A 23,935-nucleotide genomic window follows, 5' to 3' on the forward strand; every position below is an offset into this window, starting at 1 on the left:
ACAGTAAACTTTGAACGCTATTTTAAAAAAAATCATCAAATATCATGTCGGTGAAAAAAATTTACATGAAAGCTTATGTATTTTTTAGGTGATCGCCGATGAAAAAACTTGCCCGAACTTGGCCGACTGCAAGAACGTCCCATATACATTTTGCGTGATTTTCAGGAACTTTATATGAAAAATCAATGCATATTTTGTTTTTTCCAACTAATTTATTTTACATGTGTTTTATTTTAGTATTTTTCATTATTATAACTCGAAAACGGACATTAAATTTGTTTACAAACGTAATTTAATGAAAAAAACTCGATTTTAGGTAGGTATTTTATAAAACGACTAATATCTCAAGAACAGTAGGCTTTGGAAATTTGACGTCTTCGGCAAACTTTTTTAGCATAAATAGCCGAACAACTTTGCCGAAGACACCATACCGCTAAAATGAAAGATGGCCAAAATGACTTATAGGACTTTTATGCGAATAACGTAAGAAAAATATGCTACCATTCAGAATATCGACCTTGTTCATAAAAATATTTTCTCTGAAGACACCAAGTGCGTATATCGACATCTCGACGAGATAGAGGTTTTTTTCGTGTATTTTCAATCCTGCCCCAGTGTGCGCTCTTTTAAAATGTTGATTCCAATATAGGCGTTTTTATTATATAAATACCGTAATCTGGGGGGAAGAAGAACACTTTTTCTCTATTCTTTTCAAAAAAATCAGGTACAATGCATATAATTCCAAACTATTCTATTCTATATTCTATTTTTAAAACATATACTGAATGGACCTGTATCACAGAGAACAGACATCCAAGTCGAGTTCCAAAGCTGTGTAAGAAATTAACGGTAAATAAAACTTACATATTAACATAAATTTTAACTCAAATATATATCCAATAAGCCTACCATGAATGAATAAAAGTGCTTTGTGAGTCATCCTGCTATACAAGGCGTTGATGGGAGCCGATCACACAATTGATTCGCATCAAAAGTTTTTCCATTGAAACATAATTGTAGCGTCCTCAGTGGTTAAGGGACGTGGATCCTATAGAGATCAACTTCGCCGCGCTGATCAACTAGTCTCCAAATTACGGTACCTATATATGAAAGTAAAATAATGAGGATTTCAAATGCTTATACTTGGCAAAGTATAGGAAAAATTTCCAAAAACCACGAAGATGATTTTTCCTGCAATTTTGTTCTAAAGAAATCATGTAAGCGGTTTGCTTAGACCTAAAAAGCTGTGCCGTAGCCAGAAATTTAATCTAGGAAGAGTTTTTCAACGATCAATGATACCTTCTGTATTATTGGACCATCAAATTTTGAAAACAGCATTATACAATTAGATGATATACATTGCATTTGCGTCGTTGCTTAACTTTTTTTTTCTTTAGAAAGTGTTTTATAATTTGTTTTGAAAGTTTTAAGGTGTTTAAGAGTTTTAAGGTGTTTAAGAGTGTTTCAGGCAACTTCAGGTTCTGTCAGGAGTCTTTCAAGAGCCTTCAGGTACTTTTATAAAAACTTCAGAGGGGTCTCAGAAGAGTTTCATGGCGTTTAAAGACGTTTCAGGAGTGTTCTCATGAGGTTCTGGGAGCTTGAGTGGATTTTATGAAAGTTTTAGCAGGTTGTAAAGAGGCTTCAATGCACTTCAAGGGATGGAGGCAACGGAGACTTCGGAAGGGTTTTCTGATGGGTTTTAGACGTTTCAAAGCATTTTAGTTGATGTTTGGGGGTCACATGGCTTCAGTAGAGCTTGAGGAAAGATTGTTGTCTTCTCGTGAAAGGCAGGGGCGTTCTGTGAGGTGTTTTATGTCATTTCACTGAATTTCAAGGGTTCTAGGGGATTTCAGGGCGTTTTATAGGACTTCAGCTGAGTCTGCTGAGGTCTCTGGAGGTTTTCTGAGGAGTGGATTTCTTGAAGATTCTAAACAGTTGTTCAGCGCACTGCCAGCATAGTTGCATAGAGCAATGTAAGCACGAACTTTGTTAATTGTGCTTCAAATTGTTACTGACCTTTCCTTGAGGAAGATCTTGAACACCTTTAGACTTTGCTGCAATCTGATCTCGCTTTGAACGCGCTTAAACTCCCCTACCCCTTGATTCAATAGTAAATTTGCGATGCTTTGCGTGGTAACAGAATATATTGTACATTGTTCCGGAGAGTTTCTCCTGGGGTTTGTTTCGAAACTCCTTAACCCTTTGGAGCCGGAGGGGTCATATATGACCCCGGCGATGAAACCGAGCATAACAAACGTGTTCGACACCAGCGAGGTTGCGTCGACAGTGGCGAAACAAATCGGCTCCAAAAGGTTAAGGTATTCGTCTAGATTTTTTTTCTTCAGATATTCAAAAAGAATACCTTAACGAGTTCTTCTCCAGATGTTTCTTAGAGTTTATCCAAAAACTACTCTAGGAAATTTCGGTTTCCTTTATAAATAGATGTCAATCTATGAATTCCGTAAGAAGCTCTTCCTAAGATTTTGTCCATGAATTCATCCAGAGTTTCACCGTTTAATCTTTTATTAGGTCGTCTACGTATTATTCCAAAGATTCCTTCAGAAATGTCTGCATAAATTCATTGAATTTTTTTTAAGTATTTTTGAAGGGATTCTGTCAAGTTTTTCCAGCGATTCCACTACGAATCCCTGCAGGGGTTTCCCCTGCGATTTCTCCTGGTATTCCTACGAAAATTCTGTGATGATGACCTTCAGTGATTTATCGATATATTTAAAAAATAAAATAATATTTATATATATTTTAATAAAATAAAATATAATAAAAATAAAATAATAAATCTCAGGAATCAATTCCGGATTATTGGTTTTGGAATTATATGACAAAACAGGATCAATTTGTGTGAAGTAGTATAATAATCTGTCTTATATACGAAACATTTTTCACGGCTGCTAAAAAAATTCTCGGTCCCCATGCCGCCAATGCCAATTTGTCACAACTGATATAATATGTGCAATTTAAGTTCGTTCAAATATGAGATGGATTTTCTACGATGTCATAGTGCCAAAACCTGTCATCTTTTTTGACTGTCAAAGAACAATTGCCGTAATACCTAATAACAAGGAGCGTGTTATTTCCCATCTTCAATTATTCATCATCCCATTCGTCTTGATACCTCACCATCAAGCATCTGATTGCATTACATTCTCAAAAAACCTGCCTTCCGCCAAAGTCCGCTCCAAACGACTTCTGTCCAATCTCATTATTCAAGCACTGCCAACTGCCAGAAGAACAAACAAATCTCGGGCTCGCACAGTTCAACTTCTTTTTCTCTCAGTCGTTTCCTTCTTCGAACCGTTTGCATTCCACTTCTGCTCCGATAAATAATTCTCATGTCAGACTTTAACAGTCCTATTCACCCAATTCCGCATGCATTTCTCCTCTTCGCGAAAGTACCTACCTACAAATCATCACGAGATTTGCTCCCATTTCGTCGCCTTTTTGCTCCACTTTTGCTCCTCAGAAACGTGGGAAATTTTCCCGGATTTCCCTCACTACATCTACAAATATAGGTAGGTACTAAGGCAGTTTGCCTGGGGGTAAGAAAATTGCATTTTATTGCCAGCAAACACACCAGCCAGACGCAAACCTGAAAACGACCTACCGTGCCATGACACGTCGCGAAGGTGGGTGGTGTAGGAGAATTTTATTTTCTCCATACGGCGGTGTTTTTTTTCACGTGATCATCATATAGTCGTCGTAGTCGGTTCCGTTTGTACCATTTGTGCGATACTTTTACTGCTGGCTGGCTGCTGTTACTTCTGCGGGAAGAGCAGGTGATGATGGTTTATTTTCAGATTCTTTCCTTTTCCGCCCGAATGGAGAGCGAGTTGCCCAAGGGTGGCTCCTGTTCTGATTCGGGCTTTACACATGATCGACCATTTGGGATGGTTCACTGGAGAGGACGGACGAGGCGTATGAGGCGATGTGGGGCAGCATTTGGTAGGTGTAGCTAAAAGGATTCGAAAACTATTGAAATTTGAGAAAAAGCTGTTTCGTCATCGGTATATGAATGAAAAAATGTATAGAAATCGACTCAGCCACAACCTTGATGGCATTGAAGCAAGTATCCCAAGTAACAATTCTATTGCTGATTGGTTTTGTTTGATTTTTATTATAGCAATAATTAAAACTCACAGTTTATGACTACTTTTATGAAAACCATCGATAAAATGTTTTATAGTATACTTGAAAATATCCATAAAGCCAGATTTTAAGAATAAACAAAACTCTTCGATATATAAACCTTTTAGCATTCTTTATTACCACAAAAAAACTGTTCAAACTCTCAACAGATGGCGATCCGTACGATTAGTAACGTCAAACATACATACATTCATTAGTTCAACATCACATTTAAGACAAGACAAAATCAACAATAGTACGCCACAATATTCGGTTTGTGGCTGCCGCTCTCCATCCTCGGTCGCGCCCAATGCTCGCCAGGTCACGATTCACCTGATCCGCCCATCGTGTTCTCTGCGCTCCACGCCTTCTTGTGCCAACCGGATCAGTTGCAAACACTAGCTTTGCAGGGTTGTTGTCCGGCATTCTTGCAACATGCCCTGCCCACCGTATCCTTCCGGCTTTGGCCACTTTCTGGATGCTGGGTTCGCCGTAAAGTGCAGCGAGCTCGTAGTTCATCCTTCTCCGCCACACACCGTTCTCCTGCACGCCGCAGAAGATAGTCCTTAGCACCCGTCACTCGAAAACTCCGAGTGCTTGTAGGTCCTTCTCGAGCATGGTCCATGTCTCGTGTCCGTAGAGGACCACCGATCTTATTAGCGTTTTGTACATGGCGCATTTGGTGCGTGGGTGAAGCTTTTTCAACCGCAGTTTCTTCTGGAGCCCGTAGTAGGCCCGACTTCCGCTGATGATGCGCCGAATTTCACGGCTCACGTTGTTGTCAGCCGTCAGTAAGGATCCGAGGTAGACGAATTCCTCCACCACCTCGAAAGTATCCCCGTCTATCGTAACATTACTACCCAGACGGATCCGGTCGTTTTCGGTTCCGCCTACCAGCATGTACTTTGTTTTTGAGGCATTCACCACCAGTCCGACCGTTGCTGCTTCGCGTTTCAGGCGGGTGTACAGCTCTGCCACCGTTCCAAATGTTCTGGCAATAATGTCCATGTCGTCCGCAAAGCACACAAATTGACCGGATTTAGTGAAATTCGTTGGGACCTCGTATTCACGGCATTTCTGGAGGATATTCCGTACGGTGAAGATTTGGTCCGTTGTCGACCGGCCGTCGATAAAGCCGGCTTAATAACATGCCACGAACTCATTCGTTTTAGGTGACATATGACGGAAGATGACCTGGGATAGCACTTTGTAGGCAGCATTAAAAATAGTGATCGCCCTGAAGTTCTCACATTCCAAATGGTCGCCTTTCTTGTGAATGGGGCAGATTACCCCTTCCTTCTACTCCTCCGGTAGCTGTTCGGTTTCCCAGATCCTGACTATCAGCCGATGCAGACAGCTGGCCAACGTTTCTGGGCCCATCTTGATGAGTTCAGCTGCGATACCATCTTTACCAGCTGCTTTGTTGGTTTTGAGCTGATGAATGGCATTCCTTAACTTCCCTCAGCGTGGGAGTTGGCTCATTTCCGTCCTCCGCTGCACTGGCGTCGTCGTTTCCTCCGTTGCCGTGGGCTCCCGTGCCTACGATCTCCACGCCGTTCAGGTGCTGGTCGAAGTGCTGCTTCCACCTTTCGATCACCTCACGTCCGTCCGTCAAGAGGCCTCCGTCTTTATCCCTGCATATTTCGGCTCGCGGCACGAAGCCGTTGCGGGATGCGTTGAGCTTCTGATAGAACTTCCGTGTTTCTTGGGAACGGCACAGCAGTTCCATTTCTTCACACTCCGCTTTTTCCAGGCGGCGCTTTTTCTCCCGAAAGAGGCGGGTCTGCTGTTTCCGCTTCTGTTTATAACGTTCCACGTTCTGTCGAGTCCCTTGCTGCAGCATTACCGCCCTCGCTGAGTTCTTCTCCTCTAAAATCGCTCTGCACTCCTCGTGGAAACACTCGTTTCGTCGAATTCTTTCCACGTACCCGATGGTGCTCTCGGCTGTGTCGTGGATGGCTGCTTATATTGTTCTCCAGCACACCTCTAGAGGGGCCACTTCGAGCTCGCCTTCATCTGGCCACGGGACCTCTAGATTCTGCGCGTATGCTCAGGTGACATTCGGTTGATTCAGTCGCTCTAGGTTATACCGTAGCGGTCGCCGATACCCTACATTGTTGATGACGGAAAGTTTTGGATGCAGTTTGACCATCACCAGTGGTCGGAGTCGATGTTAGCGTCACGTTAGGTCATGACGTCGATAATGTCGGAGAAGTGCCGTCTGTCAATCAGAACGTGGTTAATTTGTGATTCCGTCTGTTGTAGTGATCTCCAGGTGTAACGAGAAGGGAGCTGTGTGGGAAAAAGGTGCTGCGTGTGGCCATATTTCTCGAGGTGGCGAAATGACTCAGTCGTTTTTGTTCCTCAGCTGGTGGGCGCTGAATTTTCCAAACGCCGATCTGAATTCCTCTTCCTGTTCTACCTGAGCATTCCCAGCTCACGTGTGTTGCCGCAACTCTGATAGATGGCATGATTACCTTTAAACGTTCGCAACATACCAAGCAACACAAACTTCATATAGGAGTTACCACATCGCAAGTTTTGGTTGTATAGAAGTAAATTTGACGTAACTCTAGCATTGTGTTAAAATTACGTCAAATTTACTTCTATAGAACCAAAACTTGAGCTGCCGTTGCTATTATATCACATGCGTGTTGCTTGGGATGGATCATGCCCAACACACCTCCTGTAGCGCTACGATGTCTAATCGCAAGTTCTTTTTGTTCACTGCGGTCGTTGCCGTTCATTACAATGTTTTCGTAAGGCCAGACAGCAGCACCCTACTTTCCGGAGGACCATAGCGCACAGTTTAGCTTAGAGTCCTTTCTTGGTACTCGGACGTCGATAAGCCGCTAACATGAGGATCAGACGCTGTTGTGAGCCACTCCTCCTGGAGTACAGACGCTCAGGTTTGCAGAACACAGTTTTGCACACCGTCAATCGTTGCTTTGATCAGGCTGGGCAGCTTCGAGTTCGTTGTAACAAAGTGGCCTCCATCGTTTTCTCCACATTTCCTCATCGGATTGTAGAATTACATTAGATTGTCATTGGCTCTGTGCCCATTGCTTCATTATGATGTTTCAATGACTGGATTCTCACTAGCGATAAAACTTTAAGCTTGATCTTACACTTCATATATTTGAGCGACACAACAATTTGTCATTATCAGCATAGTGATTACTGTGCCCTTAGGAGATGACTAAGCACAAAACTCTCTCAATTTATCTTTTTTGCGCGCCTGTATGTTGTCCTGCTCAGCCTAGTCTTCCAACATGCCCGGTTTTCATCGACCAAAACGACGACGACGGACGACGTAAGCCTGCCATATATAACCTCAATTTCCACAAAATTGATGCCGCTCTCTATACGTGCACTTGACTGCGTCACCCCTCGGGGCCAGACAGATTTCTCGCAAATCTTTTACCCACCGTAGCCAGCGGGTGGTTTTCCGGTGAGGTTCTCCTACTTTTCTTTTTTTTTGTTACTTCAAACGTAGTCCCATTATAACGCCCACGACAGTCGTTTGGTTCCCTGTAAAAAGTGGACCAATTCTTGGAATCCTCTGGTATCGTAAACGCAGTGAAAACTGGGCTGAAGCGTACTGACGTGAATATACATCCAAAATCTTATGCAAATGCGTTTGAGGCCTAAAATGAAACAAACCTATTTTTGATCAGCCACATCGATCTTGTTTCAATATAATCGATCGTCCTTTCGCCAAGTTGGAAAGATTCCTGAGAGGAAACAACTCTTAAACAGAATGTATTTTTTTATTGGTGGTCCATTGTTTTGTTGATTTGTAGAGTAAAGTGGGGCAAGAGTTTCTTTTGAAGTTTTTGAGCTCAATTCAAATTATTTCTTTCGAGTGTCAAGGTTGTTCGAAGCCTTTTTGAAAAAGAGGCTTTCACTCCAAAAAATTGTAATATGCGATGATCCTTCCAACGCATGGAACGGATTTGTAATGAAATCGAATTCGATATTTTATTTTAGGGCGTAACTAGGTATATTTTGAAGATGCTTTAGCATTTATAACTTTTTGCAAAAAAGATTTGGAAACCATATTTTACACATAGTGGGGCAAAAGTTCGAATTGTGGGGCAAGAGTTCGAGTCATGTAGAAACTTTAGGTAAAAACCTTAAATTCTGCAAAATGTATACATTATCTCTAAAAATGATGGAATTAGTGAGAATATGCGCTCAAAGTTGAAAAAACATGTTGTTTCATCTGAATTTGGCGGAAAGCTACTAATTTTTGGTGTAGTAAATTTAACCCTGATTTGGGTAAAATCCAGATCGAACTTTAAAGTGTATTTCAGTTCCAACATCAAATATTAATTGGTTTTCGGTATTCAAATTACCAAAGTGTCGAAATAGTGTGCTACGGTTAATGGAATTCCACAAACACTAGATTCAAACTTTTGCCTCAGTGGTGGGGCAAGAGTTCGAATTAGACACACACATGCAAAAAGTGTTGTAACTCAAAATTGAAAAGACATGTGGCGTAACTTTGTTCAGCAAATTTTTAGCTCACGGTATTCATTTATTTTTATCTGCTTCGATTTCTTGAAAAAACTTGAATTTTCAACTAAGGTCGAACTTTTGCCCCACCTTACTCTATGTGTTGTTTTGATTTCCAGGAAGCTTTTGTGCTCCTGGAAAGTTTTATTGTTTTTTTTTTTGTGAACCGTTATTTATAGCGAAACCTGATGCTGCTGGTGTAAATTGACTGGAAGCAACAACACTCAACAAGAAATATAAAATAAAATCGAAATTTCCCGAAAAAATGTACGATTATAGCTTTGACGACAACGACCATCCCAACCACCCCACTAGACCATTACCCCATGTATTAACATGGGGTAATGGTCGCGGCCATTAAAACGATGATGGACAATTGCTGTTTCCCGCGCTCGGGAACGACCAATAACGAACAGGGTGTAAACAATTATTACTCCGACGGGGCGGCGGCAGTGCCAGCGCAGTGGGACCAACAACGGATATGACTTAATACCGGAGCGAAGCAGCAGATCCCGAAAATGATGGGGACAAATATACGGACGAAAAGTTTTACGGAAACCGCAACCCAGCAGCAGCCGGGCAGTTAAGAGTCTGGGCCGGGAAATGGATGTCTTCATTTGGGACCGAGGGTGCTATTTGTTTTTTTTTTTTTGAGACTTTCCCTTCACTTTTTGAGACCGAGAGCTGACAAAGATATCCGGTAGGAGTGAGTAGGTATAGTTCCTCAGACCCCTTAAGATGGCTATCGATCGTACCATGGGCAAGGTAAATGTTTGTTTAGGTCAGCGCAGCACTTTTAGTCGGGTGTGCTAAAACTTTGAGCCAACACGATACGATACGTGACAGAGGAAGATGAGATGATTTGAGTTGCTGTTGTAAAATACCTATTTTGTGTTCAAGACGTATATCTTACTGTCAAGACATATTTACACTATGATACAAGAAGGATTTGTTCTATTTATCTCGGCTTTTGCGTTCAGCATAACTTCTTAAAGTCTTGAAAAGCTATTTCTATGATTCGAATGGTTCATTCATGGTTTATTCTCTTTACGTATCAAGAAATTAATGTTTCAAGAGGACTAATTTAATTAATTAAACAAAATGAAGAACAACTTCAAAACAACATGAATGATTGACGTCAATCAAACCCAGACTATTTCTACAAGTAGTGAGTCTTTCCGTCGACGTAAACTAAAATATCCTTGAATCCATATAGTATTTGGTTTAAGAGAGCAACAGTTATTGCCATTATCGAATTGCGAAGCTCATTGAAAGTGTTCCGATGTTATGTCGAACTTTAACTGAAAGCTTTGTCTTGACCATTTTGTATGTGTCTATTGTGTGTCAGGCATGAAGATAGTCTATGCACAAGGATGCCAAAGAAATTTTCATTACGAAAAGTTCCTGGACCGATCGGTAATTTATCCCGTCACCCTTAGGATGGTCATACTGAATACCACCGTCTTTACAGCTGTGCCTATAGGGGCTCCAAAAAGGCTAAATATATATTCACTTCCACAAAAGCTCCAACTTTTGATTGTTCTCAACCAGCACCTTAGTTTTATGGTGAGCCAATTCCAGTTTTCAGGTGCTCAATCCACTTCTTCACAACTACAATCGAGTGGGCTAACCTCAACACCTCGCCGTACATGGCATTCCATAACACCGGACCCAAAATAGAACCTTCCGGGCTCCATGTGTTCTGTAAAAGCACTTCCGAACCACTTCTGTGTCGTAAACTAGTACTTGATGCTGAAAGTTACTTCCGAGAATCTTGTACAGGTACCCAGGTATTCCCAGACGCAGGAGTGCATTGTCAATAGCCGGTAAATTGGCGCCATTGGACGCTCTCTTGACATCCAGAATCACTACTGCACAGTAGCGAATCCCACTCCTCTTACGATGGAGCATTATCTCCAGGGTTTTTGTAACTGACAAGATAGCGTCAACGGTCGCCCTTCCCTTTTGGAAGCCGAACTGGTTGCTGGAGAGACCATTTACACCCTCGGTGTACTTTAACAGTCAGTTGAGGATGATCTTCTCAAGAACCTTCCCCGCCGTATGGTGCAAGCATATTGGTCTATACACAGATAAAAATAATGAGATTTACACGTCGTGTAAACTTCAGTTTAGTCATTTAAACTTAGTGTTATGGTGGTTTACATGATATATCATGTAAATTTGTGTTATATGTCATGTAAACACGCAGAGTCATGCTGAATTACATGACATATAATGGAAATTTACATGATATTTTATGACTTTTACATGATATGTCATGTAAACTTCTGTGATATCCCACGCTCTAATTATGTGCATCATATGTCACATAATGTTACACTCTTTTTTCGATCTGTGTATGCCGACGGATCTTCGGGTGGTTTCCTCGACTTTGCCAATAGTACCAGGCTCAAACCTTTGGGAAAACTCCCAAGTCCAGGCATGTCTGCATAGCATATCTGAAGATTCCGGGAGCTGCTTTTAAAGGATCGGAACTCCGTTCGGACCTACAGTCGGACGGAAAGAGCCCCTTGATGACCTCCATTAACATATCGGGAGACTCTCGAGAGACAGTAGGACCCATTACATCTCCTATCTTAGCTGTCACGATCCTGTAGAGGTATCACTTTACGGATTCGCATTGGCACTCTGGCCGGTTGTCTCCCATTCTACGGTGGACTAGGTTGCATCGCACGCATGCGAGAGCAGCGCTACCAGGTTGTCCCCGCTCAAACCTAGTGCCTATAGGTTTTGCTCACGGCGGAGAGCCTCCCTAAATAGCATGATGTCCCGCTGCCTGCTATTGTTTTAGTAGATACTGTAGTGAACCGCCAGGAGATCGCTGTTGGTACTTACATTACTAAGGCCGAGGTGGCCTTTGCTGTACATAGAAGCCGTCTCCATTCCACTCGGTCCATGGCTGTTTGTCTCCAGTTCCGCACTCTGCGTAGGGTCCGCAGATCGCCCTCCACTTGGTCGACTCACCTAGCTCGCTGCGCTCCACGTCTTCTTGTACCGGTCGGATGACTCTCGAGAACCATTTAGTCGGGTTGCTATCCGACATCCTGATGACATGACCCGCCCAACGTAGCCGCCCGATTTTCACTATATGGACGATGGATGGTTCTCTTAGCAGCTGATGCAGCTCGTGGTTCATTCGCCTTCTCCAAGTCCCGTCTTCCATCTGCACTCCGCCGTAGATGGTACGCAACACCTTCCGTTCGAAAACTCCAAGGGCGCGTTGGTCCTCTGCACGTAGGGTCCATGTTTCGTGTTCATAGAGGACGACCGGTCTAATCAGCGTTTTGTAGATAGTTAACTTCGTGTTACTGCGAACTTTATTCGATCGTGGAGTTCTGCGGAGTCCAAAGCAAGCACGATTTCCTGCCACAATGCGCCTCTGAATTTCTCTGCTGGTGTCGTTGTCAGCGGTCACCAGTGAGCCCAGGTACACGAATTCTTCAACCGCCTCGATTTCATCACCGTCGATATGAATTCGGGGTGGCGGCGCGGTGATTCCTCCCTGGAGCCCTTTGCCATCATGTACTTTGTCTTCGACACATTAATGACTAATCCGATTCGCTTGGCTTCACTCTTTAGTCGGATGTACGTTTCCGCCATCGTCTCAAATTTACGAGCAACAATATCAATATCATCGGCGAAATCGAGCAGCTGAACGGACTTCGTGAAAATCGTTCCACTCGTGTTTATCCCCGCTCTTCTTATTACACCCTCTAAAGCAATGTTGAACAGCAAGCACGAAAGACCATCACCTTGCCGTAGCCCTCTGCGAGATTCGAAGGGATTCGAGAGTGTCCCTAATACTCGAACTAAGCACATCCCTCGATCCATCGTCACCTTGATTAATCGTATCAGTTTATCCATGAATCGTGCATAATCTGCCATAGCTGTTCTCGATCGATTGTATCATACGCCGATTTGAGATCGATGAACAACTGAGGTGTGGGCACGTTGTAACGTATTGTAACGTTGTAACACCTGGCGGATGGCGAACATCTTATCCGTTGTAGCGCGTTCACCCATAATCCAGCCTGATATTGCCTCACGAACTCTCTTGCAATCGGTGATAGACGGTGGCATAAAATTTGAGAGAGTATCTTGTAGGCAGCGCTCAGTAGTGTGATGGCGCGGTAGTTCCCGCAATCCAACTTGTCGCCCTGTTTGTAGATGGGACACACGATACCTTCCATGCATTCCTCCGGTAATACTTCTTCCTCCCAAATCTTGGTAATAATGACCCAGTGTAGAGCTCTCACCAGTGCTTCTCCACCGTATTTTAGAAGCTCGCTTGGTAGTTGATCTGCTCCTGCGGCTTTGTTGTTTTTCAACCGGCCAACCTCCTCCTCAATCTCTTGGAGGTCAGGGGCCGGAAGTCTTTCGTCCTGTGCACATTCTCCTAGATCTGTTATCACGCCACCTTTGGTACTTGCAACGTTGCCATTGAGGTGCTCATCGTAATGCTTCCGCCACCGCTCGACCACCTTACGCTTGCTCGTGAGAATATTCCCGTGATTATGTGGCACAAAGCCTCTGCACGAGCGGTTCAGCTTCTTGTAGATTTTTCGTGTGTCCTCAGCACGGTACAGCTCTTCCATCGCTTCGCGATCTCGTTCTTCCTGCTGGTGCTTCTTCATCCGGAAGACTGAGTTATGCCTGTTCCGCGCCTGTTTGTTATGTGCCCCATTCGCTCTCGTACGGTGTTGCAGCATTCTCGCCCATGCTGCATTCTTCTCGTTTTTCAACTGTTCACATTCGCCGTCGTACCAGTCGTTTCTGTGATTCGGAGTTGCGAAGCCTAGTGCTGTAGCCGAGGTACTACCTATGGCGGATCGGATGTCCCTCCAGCCATCTTCAAGTGTAGCTGCGCCAAGCTGCTCTTCCGTTGGTAGGGCCACTGCTAACTGCTGCGCATAGTCTTGAGCCACTTCTACGTTACGCAGCTGCTCGATGTTGAGCCGCGGCGTTCGACTTCGACGCGTGGTGATAACTGTCGAAAGTTTTGAGCGCATGCATACAGCGACTAAGTAGTGATACGAATCTATATTCGCACTGCGGTATGTGCGGACGTTGGTTATATCTGAGAAGAATTTACCGTCGATTAGAACGTAGTCGATTTGGTTGTCTGTTTGATGGTCGGGTGATCTCCAGGTGGCTTTGTAGATATCTTTGCGGGGGAAGAAGGTGCTTCGGACTACCATACCACGGGAGGCTGCAAAGTTTACGCATCGCTGGCCGTTATCATTCGATACGGCGTGCAGGCTGTTTCGCCCGATTACCGGTCTGTACATTTCCTCCCTTCCTACCTGCGCGTTCATGTCGCCGACAACGATTTTCACGTCACGCGGCGAGCAACCATCGTATGTTTGCTCTAACTGCGCGTAGAACGCTTCTTTCTCGTCATCGGGTCTCCCTTCGTGTGGGCAGTGGACGTTGATGATGCTGTAGTTGAAGAAACGGCCCTTAACTCTCAACATGCACATCCTTGCGTTGATCGGCTGCCACCCGATCACACGTTGTCGCATCTTGCCCAACACTATAAATCCTGTTCCCAGTTCATTGGTGGTGCCACAGCTTTGGTAGAAGGTAGCCGCTCGATGCCCGCTTTTCCACACTTTCTGTCCAGTCCAACAAAGTTCCTGCAACGCCACGATGTCGAAGTTGCGGGGATGTAGTTCGTCGTAGATTATCCTGTCACATCCTGCGAAACCTAGTGACTTGCAATTCCATGTTCCAAGTTTCCAATCGTAGTCCTTATTTCGTCGCGTGGGTCTATGCCAATTGTATCGAGTCGTATTTTCTCCTATGTTATTCGCAATGGGGATTTTTACGGGTGGCTTATTGGGCCTACGCCAACACTCCTGTCTCGCCGGAGGGCCATCGTGCCAGTTCTGTTTAACATCCCAACCAATACTGGGACGACTACGCTGATGGGGCTACCACCTTGGATCTAGCTGGGCGTGGTGCAGCGTTTCTCACTCAGCCGCTGGATGCCAGAACAGATGCTGTTTGAGCCGCACCTCCTTGATGAACAGATACTCGGATCGTACCTCCTCAATCTAGCTGAAGTCAGAAGGACAACATTGCCCAGGCTGCACTACCAGCTAAGCACACAACTCTTAGCTGGCGGTCTTTGTCATCGCTTGACCCGTGGAAGCATGAGGTAGGAACTTGTGAGGACCACAGCTATATTGGATGCTCTCCTTATCGACTCACCGTTTTGCAGCCCACGTAAAGCCGCATAACACCTTGAATTAATGGTCACTTGATTAGTGGACTCCTACCATTGGAACAGGCGGTCCGTAGTGCTATTCTTAGCCAGTTGAACCCATCATCTGCGAGGGTGCTCCGATTAAGCGATGATTCTGTTTTGTTTATGAACAATTTTGGTGGAAGATATTATAGATCTCCATCAATGTTTTGACTTCGGATAAGTTGCACTAATTTCTGCTATTTCAAACTAGATGTTCAGTGTTAAATTTTTTGCCCACTCATTCTTTAAACTGTGTTGGACAGTGTATTCTACATAAACTTAACAAATACATGATATACTGTATAGCATATCCATCAATGAATTATTTGTATTTGTTCTACCCACTAACGAAAGTATTATTCAATTATTTAAATCATTCACCTCAACTATCTCACACGTGATATCGAAATGACCCTCCCATTGTCATCGTCGTCGTCATCGTCGTTGTCGACAGCATCAATCCGCAATCAGATGTTCCTATACGAAAACGAAAACAAAACATGCAATAACCTCTACGCCAGAGCATTATTGCATACGCCCAACTCGGCGCGACTCTTTCAACTCTCTTCCTCACCCTTCCAAATCGAGCTGTGTAAGGTGAAGATACATTGCGACGCGACGAACAATGTGACGCGACGTGGGAATTGCATTCGACCATCCCGTCTCCACTCCGCCATTGCATTGCACTACCATCACCACCCCCACACACTTCGGTCCAGATCCAGCCGGGCCATGCGACATGCCCCATGCAATGTTAGACCTCATTAATTCATTCACACCCTCCCGCTGCCGATGAGCGCAGAAAACCCGACCAAATCACGTGAGTGACGTTGCACTTGCAAAACTCGCACCAAATATGTACCTAAAAATGTCTCACTCCGGTGGTGGTCGATGGTTAGCGAAAAACAAAAACTATCGCAACTCAGTGGCAATCGGGAACGTTTTTGCACCGAGCTGATTACCGTATCAAATCTAGCAGTTTTCCTAGCGCATTATCACTTCATTGGAATCTATTGTTTTTCGCGCGCGACCCACAGGGACTGAGTACCGCCGGGCTAGCGCAAACATCACATGTGATGGCCCTATCCGAGCACCATCATGGAACAGTGGTTCAGGTTGGAAATTAAAGTGAAGCATGCACAGTGTTCGAAATCGATGATTTAACGATCAAAATTAAATAACTTTTTTCAGGTTGGTTCTAGAGGTTTGGCGTGTTCTACAAAGTTTTTCTGCATGTTAAAAGGCGTCTTTTGATAACATGTAATAAATGATTAATCCCCCTAGAAGTGAGATAAAAATTTTATTTTTTCGAAATATTTTTTTAGAGGTTTGACGTCTTCGGCAAAGTTGTAGCCCATAATGAGAGAACAAAAATCGTAGAACATGTCAAAGCTCCACCTCTTACGGTTTTCGGGATATGGAGCGTTTTGTGCAAAGTACCCCTAAAACTAGTTTTTTCAGTGTAGCTTCAACAGATAAAATCCTACAGTTTTGTGACCTTCTACAAACTTGTTCAGGACGTCAAAACACACATTTCTTTCGAAGATGTCAAGTCATTATATCTTAAAACAAAAAAGTTATAGGCAAATTTATCATATTTTAAGGTGTACTTTCACCTTAAGTAACTATTTCCGGCGCAAAATGGCGCAGATGGCTCAGTCGGTAGTTGAAAGATTCGACTTTTTACTACCACTTGGGGGTGGAAACCCTCGTGGGCAATAGTGGGAAAAGTGGTTTAAATACATGACAAAAACTAGTTATTTTGCCTGTAATACAAGAAAAGTAAATAAAAATTAATAATTTGGTATCCCGCAGTTATTTTAAACTGCATTGCGTAATTTCCAGCAATATTTTACAACATTTTTGAGCATGATTTATTTATTTATTTACTTAAATTAGCGACACTTTACACCAAAGGTGCATTCGTGTCGTTTTTGAGCATTGTTTTTACCAAACTGAATATTTTATTCATGCTTTTGAATTCATATTGTTTACTATCAGATGATCAGGCAATTTCTGATAAAGTTAGGGTCTGGGACCATTTGGGCAGGAGCACCTATTTTGGGCACTTGCTGCTATAACTCAGTCAATTTTGAACCGATTGACATGATTATTGAAACACAATCAGATCCGCACAGTATCCAGCCATGTACAAAAAATCAAGTCAATCGGTTTGAAATTGACGGAGTTATAGCAGCAAGTGCCCAAAATAGGTGCTCCTGCCCAAATGGTCCCAGACCCTACTTTAAAATTACCTATTTGAAGTTTTTTTGGGGCAATATTCAAGTTATGTAGCGCTAGAAATAGGAAGAAGGAATTATTAAACAGTTCAAGATGTGCATCAAAACACAGAGTAGATTTTTTTCATGAATATATATTTATATTTGTTGTTTGACTTTTCAACTACGGAATCAGTATCCGAAAATATTAGGAGAAGTTTTGATTCGTTCGATAGCAGATTAACAGCCTTTTCGGTAATCCACGAGTTTGGCTTACACCTGGGAAGCAATTGAAATATATTAGATATAAATCAATACAATACAGGGTGTGCCGAGAAATAATGCGATGGTTTTTTTTTAATCATTATTTTCAATCTCTTGACGTTAACCAATTACATGTTTTGACGTCCCATCGTCTGCATCATGAGTTAATTGAAGTATTTTTCATATTTTTAACAGTAGTTTTCGCAAAAATCGGGTTGAAAATATTTTTTTTTTTTCAAATTGATCATTTGAAAAAGACCTACTTTATTTTCACCAGGAAATCGTCAAAATATGTTTTGAAGAATGTAAAAGTACAACTACCTTAATAAGAACTGCGAAGGTATTTATCAAAACGCATTTGATATTCTAACCACTGTAGCCATTCAATTCTATGACTGTTGGGTAGGTAGTCATTCGTTTGGGAATATATATGTTGTCATAAGTTTGAAGAAATTCAAATCCTTTATTTAGAACTAGCTTTAGTTATAACTCTCGGGAACAATATTTCGTCCTGATGTTTTAATTTTTAGTGATAAAAACTCACTGGTTTTTGCAAAAACGTTGTAAAATATTGCCGGAAGAAACACAGTGCAGTAAAAATTACTGTGGGCTTCTTAATTATTATTTTTTATTTATTTTTCTTGTATTACAGGCAAAATAATTAGTTTTAGTCATGTATTTAAACCACTTTTCCCACTACTGCCCACGAGGGTTTCCACCCCCAAGTGATAGTAAAAAGTCGAATCTTTCAACTACCGACTGAGCCATCTGCGCCATTTTGCGCCGGAAATAGTTACTTAAGGTGAAAGTACACCTTAAAATATGATAAATTTGCCTATAACTTTTTTGTTTTAAGATATAATGAATTGACATCTTCGAAAGAAATGTGTATTTTGTCGTCCTGAACAATTTCAAAGAAGGTCACAAAACTGTAGGATTTTATCTGTTGAAGCTACACTGACAAAACTAGTTTTAGGGGTACTTCGCACATAGTGCTCCATATCTCGAAAACCGTAAGAGGTGGAGCTTTGACATGTTCTACGATTTTTATTCTCTTATTATGGGCTACAACTTTGCCGAAGACGTCAAACCTCTAAAAAAATATTTCGAAAAAATAAAATTTTTATCTCACTTCTAGGGGGATTAATCATTTATTACATTTTATCAAAAGACGCCTTTTAACATGCAGAAAAACTTTGTAGAACACGCCAAACTTCTAGAACCAACCTCAAAAAAGTTATTTAATTTGGATCGCAAAATCATTGATTTCTAACACTGTGTGTAGGTACAAAGAGTAATTGTCAAACTAGTTGAAAGTAAATAAACTAAACTTCTTGAATAAATGGTGTTATCTGCAATTGTTAATAAGTGGACTTCAAATAAGCCATCTGTGTGTCCCATTCCAAAAACCCTTGAAAATTATGGAGGGGCCCCTTCATAACTATCAGCAGACCTGCAAAGTATTGAACATATACGTATAGGAAACTTTCGCTATTTAAAGAACTTTATTCAAACTAGTGTAAGAAACCTTCCCTGATTTGGAGGCCCCCTGAATTCGGGGGCCCGGTGCGGACCGCACCCTCCGCCCCCCCTTGCTACGCCACTGCAGCCACACTATCTTTGAGTTCAGAACTTTAGGTCTACACTCGTAACATCAGCTATATCTGACATACTAAGTACGTTTCATAATCAATCGCGGTGACTGGACCAACCACAAGTCTACTATATATTATTATGAACCTTTGGGACATTGAGGGTCGTCCAAACTATCCTGAAATACTGCTCTTGATAGTAACAATAGTTATTTAACTGTAATCTGTAATCCCCCTGGCATAGCATGAGTCATTTCAAGATAGTTTTGAGATATTTCAGATCAACAACACTACTCCGGAGACCATAGCTTCAGGACTACACTTGTGCTAATAGCTTTTGCCACTGTTTTAAACCAGCTTTCCCACTATTGCCAACGAGGGTTTCCGCCCCCAAGTGATAGTAAAAAGTCTAATCTTTCAACTACCGACTGAGCCATCTGCGCCATTTTGCGCCGGAAATAGTTACTTAAGGTGAAAGTACACCTTAAAATATGATAAATTTGCCTATATTTTTTTTGTTTTAAGATATAATGAATTGACATCTTTGAAAGGAATGTGTAACACTAGTTTACAGCATTTTTGAACTCGGTAAGCTGATGATCGTTTTTGGTGTAGAATCATGCCCTGAGTTCGAAAACGCGAAGGAAAAAAATTACAGTAGAGCGGAAATTTTTTCGACTTTCCATACAAGGTTGATAATTTGAAATCGATTTTTGTTCTATTTTTAAGCAAAGTTGCTCACTTCACACATCTCATTCTCCGTAATTAATGCTCCGATTTAGCTGAACTTTTTACTGTAACTCGCCTACATATAATATGTCAAATAAACGTTGAGAAAGAATTTTTAAATTGTTTTTTTCTTATTGAAAAAAATACATTTCTTCATATATTTTTGGAAATTTTGCTAAAATTTAAGAATATCGTCCCCAAAACTCGCCAATATCTTAAATTTTATCAATCTGACGCAGAACCTTCATTCAGATGATCGAAATGTATTATGTTCAGCTTTTAATTTATGGAAAAAGATTTAAAATTTGTTGAACAAAACGCAAGATATTTGAATTTTATTAATTTCCATATTTGAAAAAGTTGTAAAACTCGATATTGAGCTAAAACTCAAAAACTGTTCTACTTAAAAATTGTTTGAAACACGGTTTGGAAATCAGCGCTAAATTATGCTTCAAAAATTTTGGTCGTTGACAGAAGTTCACGATTTTCGTTTTATTTTGTAAACTAGTGTAATTAGACGTCCTGAACAAGTTTGTAGAGGGTCACACAACTGTAGGATTTTATCTGTTGAAGCTACACTGAAAAAACTAGTTTTAGGGATACTTCGAACAAAACGCTCCATATCTTGAAAACCGTAAGAGGTGGAGCTTTGACATGTTCTACGATTTTTGTTCTCTTATTATGGGCTACAACTTTGCCGAAGACGTCAAACCTCTAAAAAAATATTTCGAATTTTTTTTTTATCTCACTTCTAGGGGGATTAATCATTTATTACATTTTATCAAACGACGCCTTTTAACATGCAGAAAAACTTTGTAGAACTCGCCAAACCTCTAGAACCAACCTAAAAAAAGTTATTTAATTTTGATCGCAAAATCATCGATTTCGAACACTGTGGCATGGGATTTTGGATGAAATTTTGGGATTTTTATGGAACTAGGGTTGAAACTTTGTATGTAACCTTTTGCGTGGCTGCAGCGTTTTGTAATGCCTGTTAATGTAACATTAACAGGTTGAATTTACTACTTACATCGCCTCAAATTTCTCTTATCAGTCTAACTCACCCACCTGGACCATTGTGCCGCGATCGTTTGATTGGCTCATCATCATCAAACCCTGATGGAGCCCTGCTAGTCGGCTAGCCATCCATAGCGTACCCAAGTACCTCAGCCAGGTACTGTCTGCCGGTTGTCGGTCGTCGGTGGGAGGAATCGATTTTGAATGTCGACTTGGTCAGAAGCCGATCGGAGGGCTTCGATAGTCTACCGGGTGTCGCGATACGGTGATGCAGTGCATCTGAAGTGAAGTTCGTTCGGTCGGTGATTAGGAGTTGACAATTTGCCACTGATAGTTGTGCATAAGAGCCTAAAAATTGGCTAAGTCAAAAGTTGTAGCGTTTTCCACAGTGAGCTTACGCATGTAGGTACGAAAATAGCTGTGTTCAATTCGGTTCTTACCAGTTTGGAACTAGATTTTACCCATTGGGGGTGGTAAAGCAAGCGCGTACTCGACGACAATGCTTTACAGAATTCAGCGAAAGCCGTAGAGTGGAGAAAAATTTTATTGGTTTGACGTCAGGCGAAGTGTAACATACGGGCGGGAAAATAGCCTCTAGTAGTTAAACTGTTAGTAGCTCAATTTTTATTGGGTACTCTACTCATAGCGTTGGTCGTGTTTGTTGTTGGCGGTGGTACCGCGAGTGCGGTTAACGATGAGAATATTGCGCGTAAATAAATCATTTACGGTGGACAGGAATTTAGCAATTTTTACGACCAGAAAATTAAAACTAGGAAATAACTCAACCAACTGGTGCGCGAGTTGTAAACTGTGGTGGCATTAATATGCTACAGTCGAAGAAGCTTGGCGGAACGAATTGTATTGTTCGGGAGCATGATGCAGTGCACAGAAAACATTATGACGAGAGTGCTGATATAAATCTGTGGTGGACAGCCATTTCAAGCGAAAATGCATTTTTCTTTTAGAGTCCATTCACATAACACTTATTGGTTTGTTTTGCTAACGTAAGAACTAGGTACACGACATTCACAAGACGCGACACGCGAGACAAGACATAACACAGTGTTATGTCTTGTCTCGCGTGTCGCGTCTTGTGAATGTCGTCCATTCACATAAACTGCTCAGGACTTGAAATTTCAGCTAACTATATTTTGTTAAACAACATTTTCAAGTGTGTATGTAGCATGGATTCACTTTACCTGAACCTGGCAAGGCAAGATACGGCTAAAATATTGATGACACATAAAAAAGTGGTTATTATCCATAAATTGTTCCAAAAGTCTCTGTGAAGAATCATGTGGGTATTCAGTAATAGGTAAACAAAAGTTCTACAAACAAATAAAAAAAATGCATGAATAAATCACAAGTTTCCATAAATAATTGATTTTTAGACAATTAAAAAACCCTAAAAATGCGATAAATAAATCAACAACAGCTATAAAAAAGAGTATTGGTCGGTAAATTGCACACATACACTGAAGTTTTTTTACGCGGTTTTTTACGCGTTTTTTTTTACGCGGTACCGCGTAAAAAACCGCGTTATTTCAAAAAACGTCGTAAAAATTCCGTGTTTTTTTTTTTCAAAAACACGCGCAAAATAGCCAGGATTACATCTAAAATGACTTGACTTTTTTTTACAACGCTTTTTGAAATAACGCGATTTTTTTACGACGTTTTTTTTTTTTTTAAATTACGCGGTTTTTTTTTACGATGAACACCATTACCGTCGTAAAAAAAATTCAGTGTAGTTATGTCGTCTTTCTAGTTGCTTCAATCATATAAGGTGCCATCCATAAACCACGTGGTCATGTTGGGGGGGGGGGGGGGAGGGGTGCTCGGACAAAGGCCACGGTCCTTACACATTTTTTTGTATGAACGAAAGACCACGCGGGGAGCATTTTTGGAATTTTTGTTTTTCTAATAGTAAATACTACCCCCTGTTTCTTCACTGGGACTTTTGGACTTACTCATTGGAATGTTTTTACTTATTATGGAATAACGTTTAATTGTCTGCCGTCGAGATAACTAATCCAACCCAAGTTATCTGGTATAACTGAATAGCTTATATTGCCTCAGTTAAATTAGTTTTATGACTCTAAAGCGTGAGTCATTTTTTATTCAATTAAATAATTAAAAAAACTTGTCTAGCATTCCTCCTGAAACTTCACTTAACTTTCCTCAATCAACTTCAGATTTGTATTTTTTGTTTTCAGTTTTAAGAGGTAGCGATTTAATTGATTCCTGGTCATTGAAAATGGCAGTTAATTGTTCAAACAAGAGAAAAAAAATTAGGAATTTTGAAAATTTCAGTGCTGCTGAAAATAGGAAAATTCCTCAGATGAGGAGAATTAGAAATTTCGCCAGAAAATCTTACAGAAACAGCTGTATCCTCCATATTCATATGTATCTTCAGATTCTTCTACAGGGGGTGGCCAAAATTTTTGGGATAGGCAACTTTTTTTTCTCTCAAAAATAGTCAAAATTTGTGAAAAGTTACAGCATGTTGATTTTTTTTTGTGAGAGAAAAAAAAATTGCCTATCCCAAACATTTTGGCCACCCCCTGTATCCAAGGATTGTTTTTTTTTAATGTTTAAATATTAAGTATTTTTGGGATTCGCCAAAAAAATGTTTTCTTTTTTTTCCAAAGTTTTGAAAGAATTGTAATAATTTCCAACTGTCACCAGCAATATTACCAAACTTTTTATGAATTTTATTTCCTAGAACTTTTAATCCCCTTTTGAGTTTTTTTTTACTTTAATTATTATTGTAATTATTAACCTTAGTAAGGTCATGGGGCTTTTTGATCTTTTTTCAAATTTTTATTTCTCTGTAGCTATTGTTTGCTCAGTCCTGGCAATTCAAATTATGTTAGGTGAATGATTAGTGTGTTTTATCATTCTGAAGGTAATGCGCGGCACAGTTCGCTTGTTTGCCTAGAACTGGTAGGCGTAATCTGATAGATTAACACTGTGCTGTGAAATTTTGAAATTATGGAGACGCCTGCTTCAACCCGTTTTTGTTCTAGCGATGGCTATGAACATGAGAATATACATTAGATGTATACGTAGAGAGGAGGGAAAAAGAATGTATATAGAAAGGGAGGGATGTGTAGCCACTACGCTACGGGCACGGGCCCGGTTATTTCAGGGTTATTGAAAAGTTATCAATGGATTATTTGGGA

General features: G+C 41.2%; 1 protein-coding gene across 7 annotated transcripts in view; it reads left to right on the forward strand.

Annotated features, from left to right (window-relative positions):
* The window catches only part of LOC109425809 (solute carrier family 12 member 4), an 836,994-nt gene that overhangs the window by 227,665 nt on the left and 585,394 nt on the right, over nt 1-23,935 (forward strand). The window contains exon 1 of one of the 7 annotated variants that reach the window (XM_062842510.1): nt 20,924-21,159. The exons of 5 other annotated variants lie outside the window; for them this stretch is intronic. The gene's annotated coding sequence lies outside the window, so the exon portion shown is untranslated. Of the gene's footprint in view, nt 1-20,923; nt 21,160-23,935 lie in introns of those variants that run through there. One more of the 7 variants, XM_062842511.1, reaches the window with a different exon arrangement.

Source organism: Aedes albopictus, chromosome 3 (genome assembly GCF_035046485.1).
Source record: "Aedes albopictus strain Foshan chromosome 3, AalbF5, whole genome shotgun sequence".
NCBI classification, from domain to species: domain Eukaryota; kingdom Metazoa; phylum Arthropoda; class Insecta; order Diptera; family Culicidae; genus Aedes; species Aedes albopictus.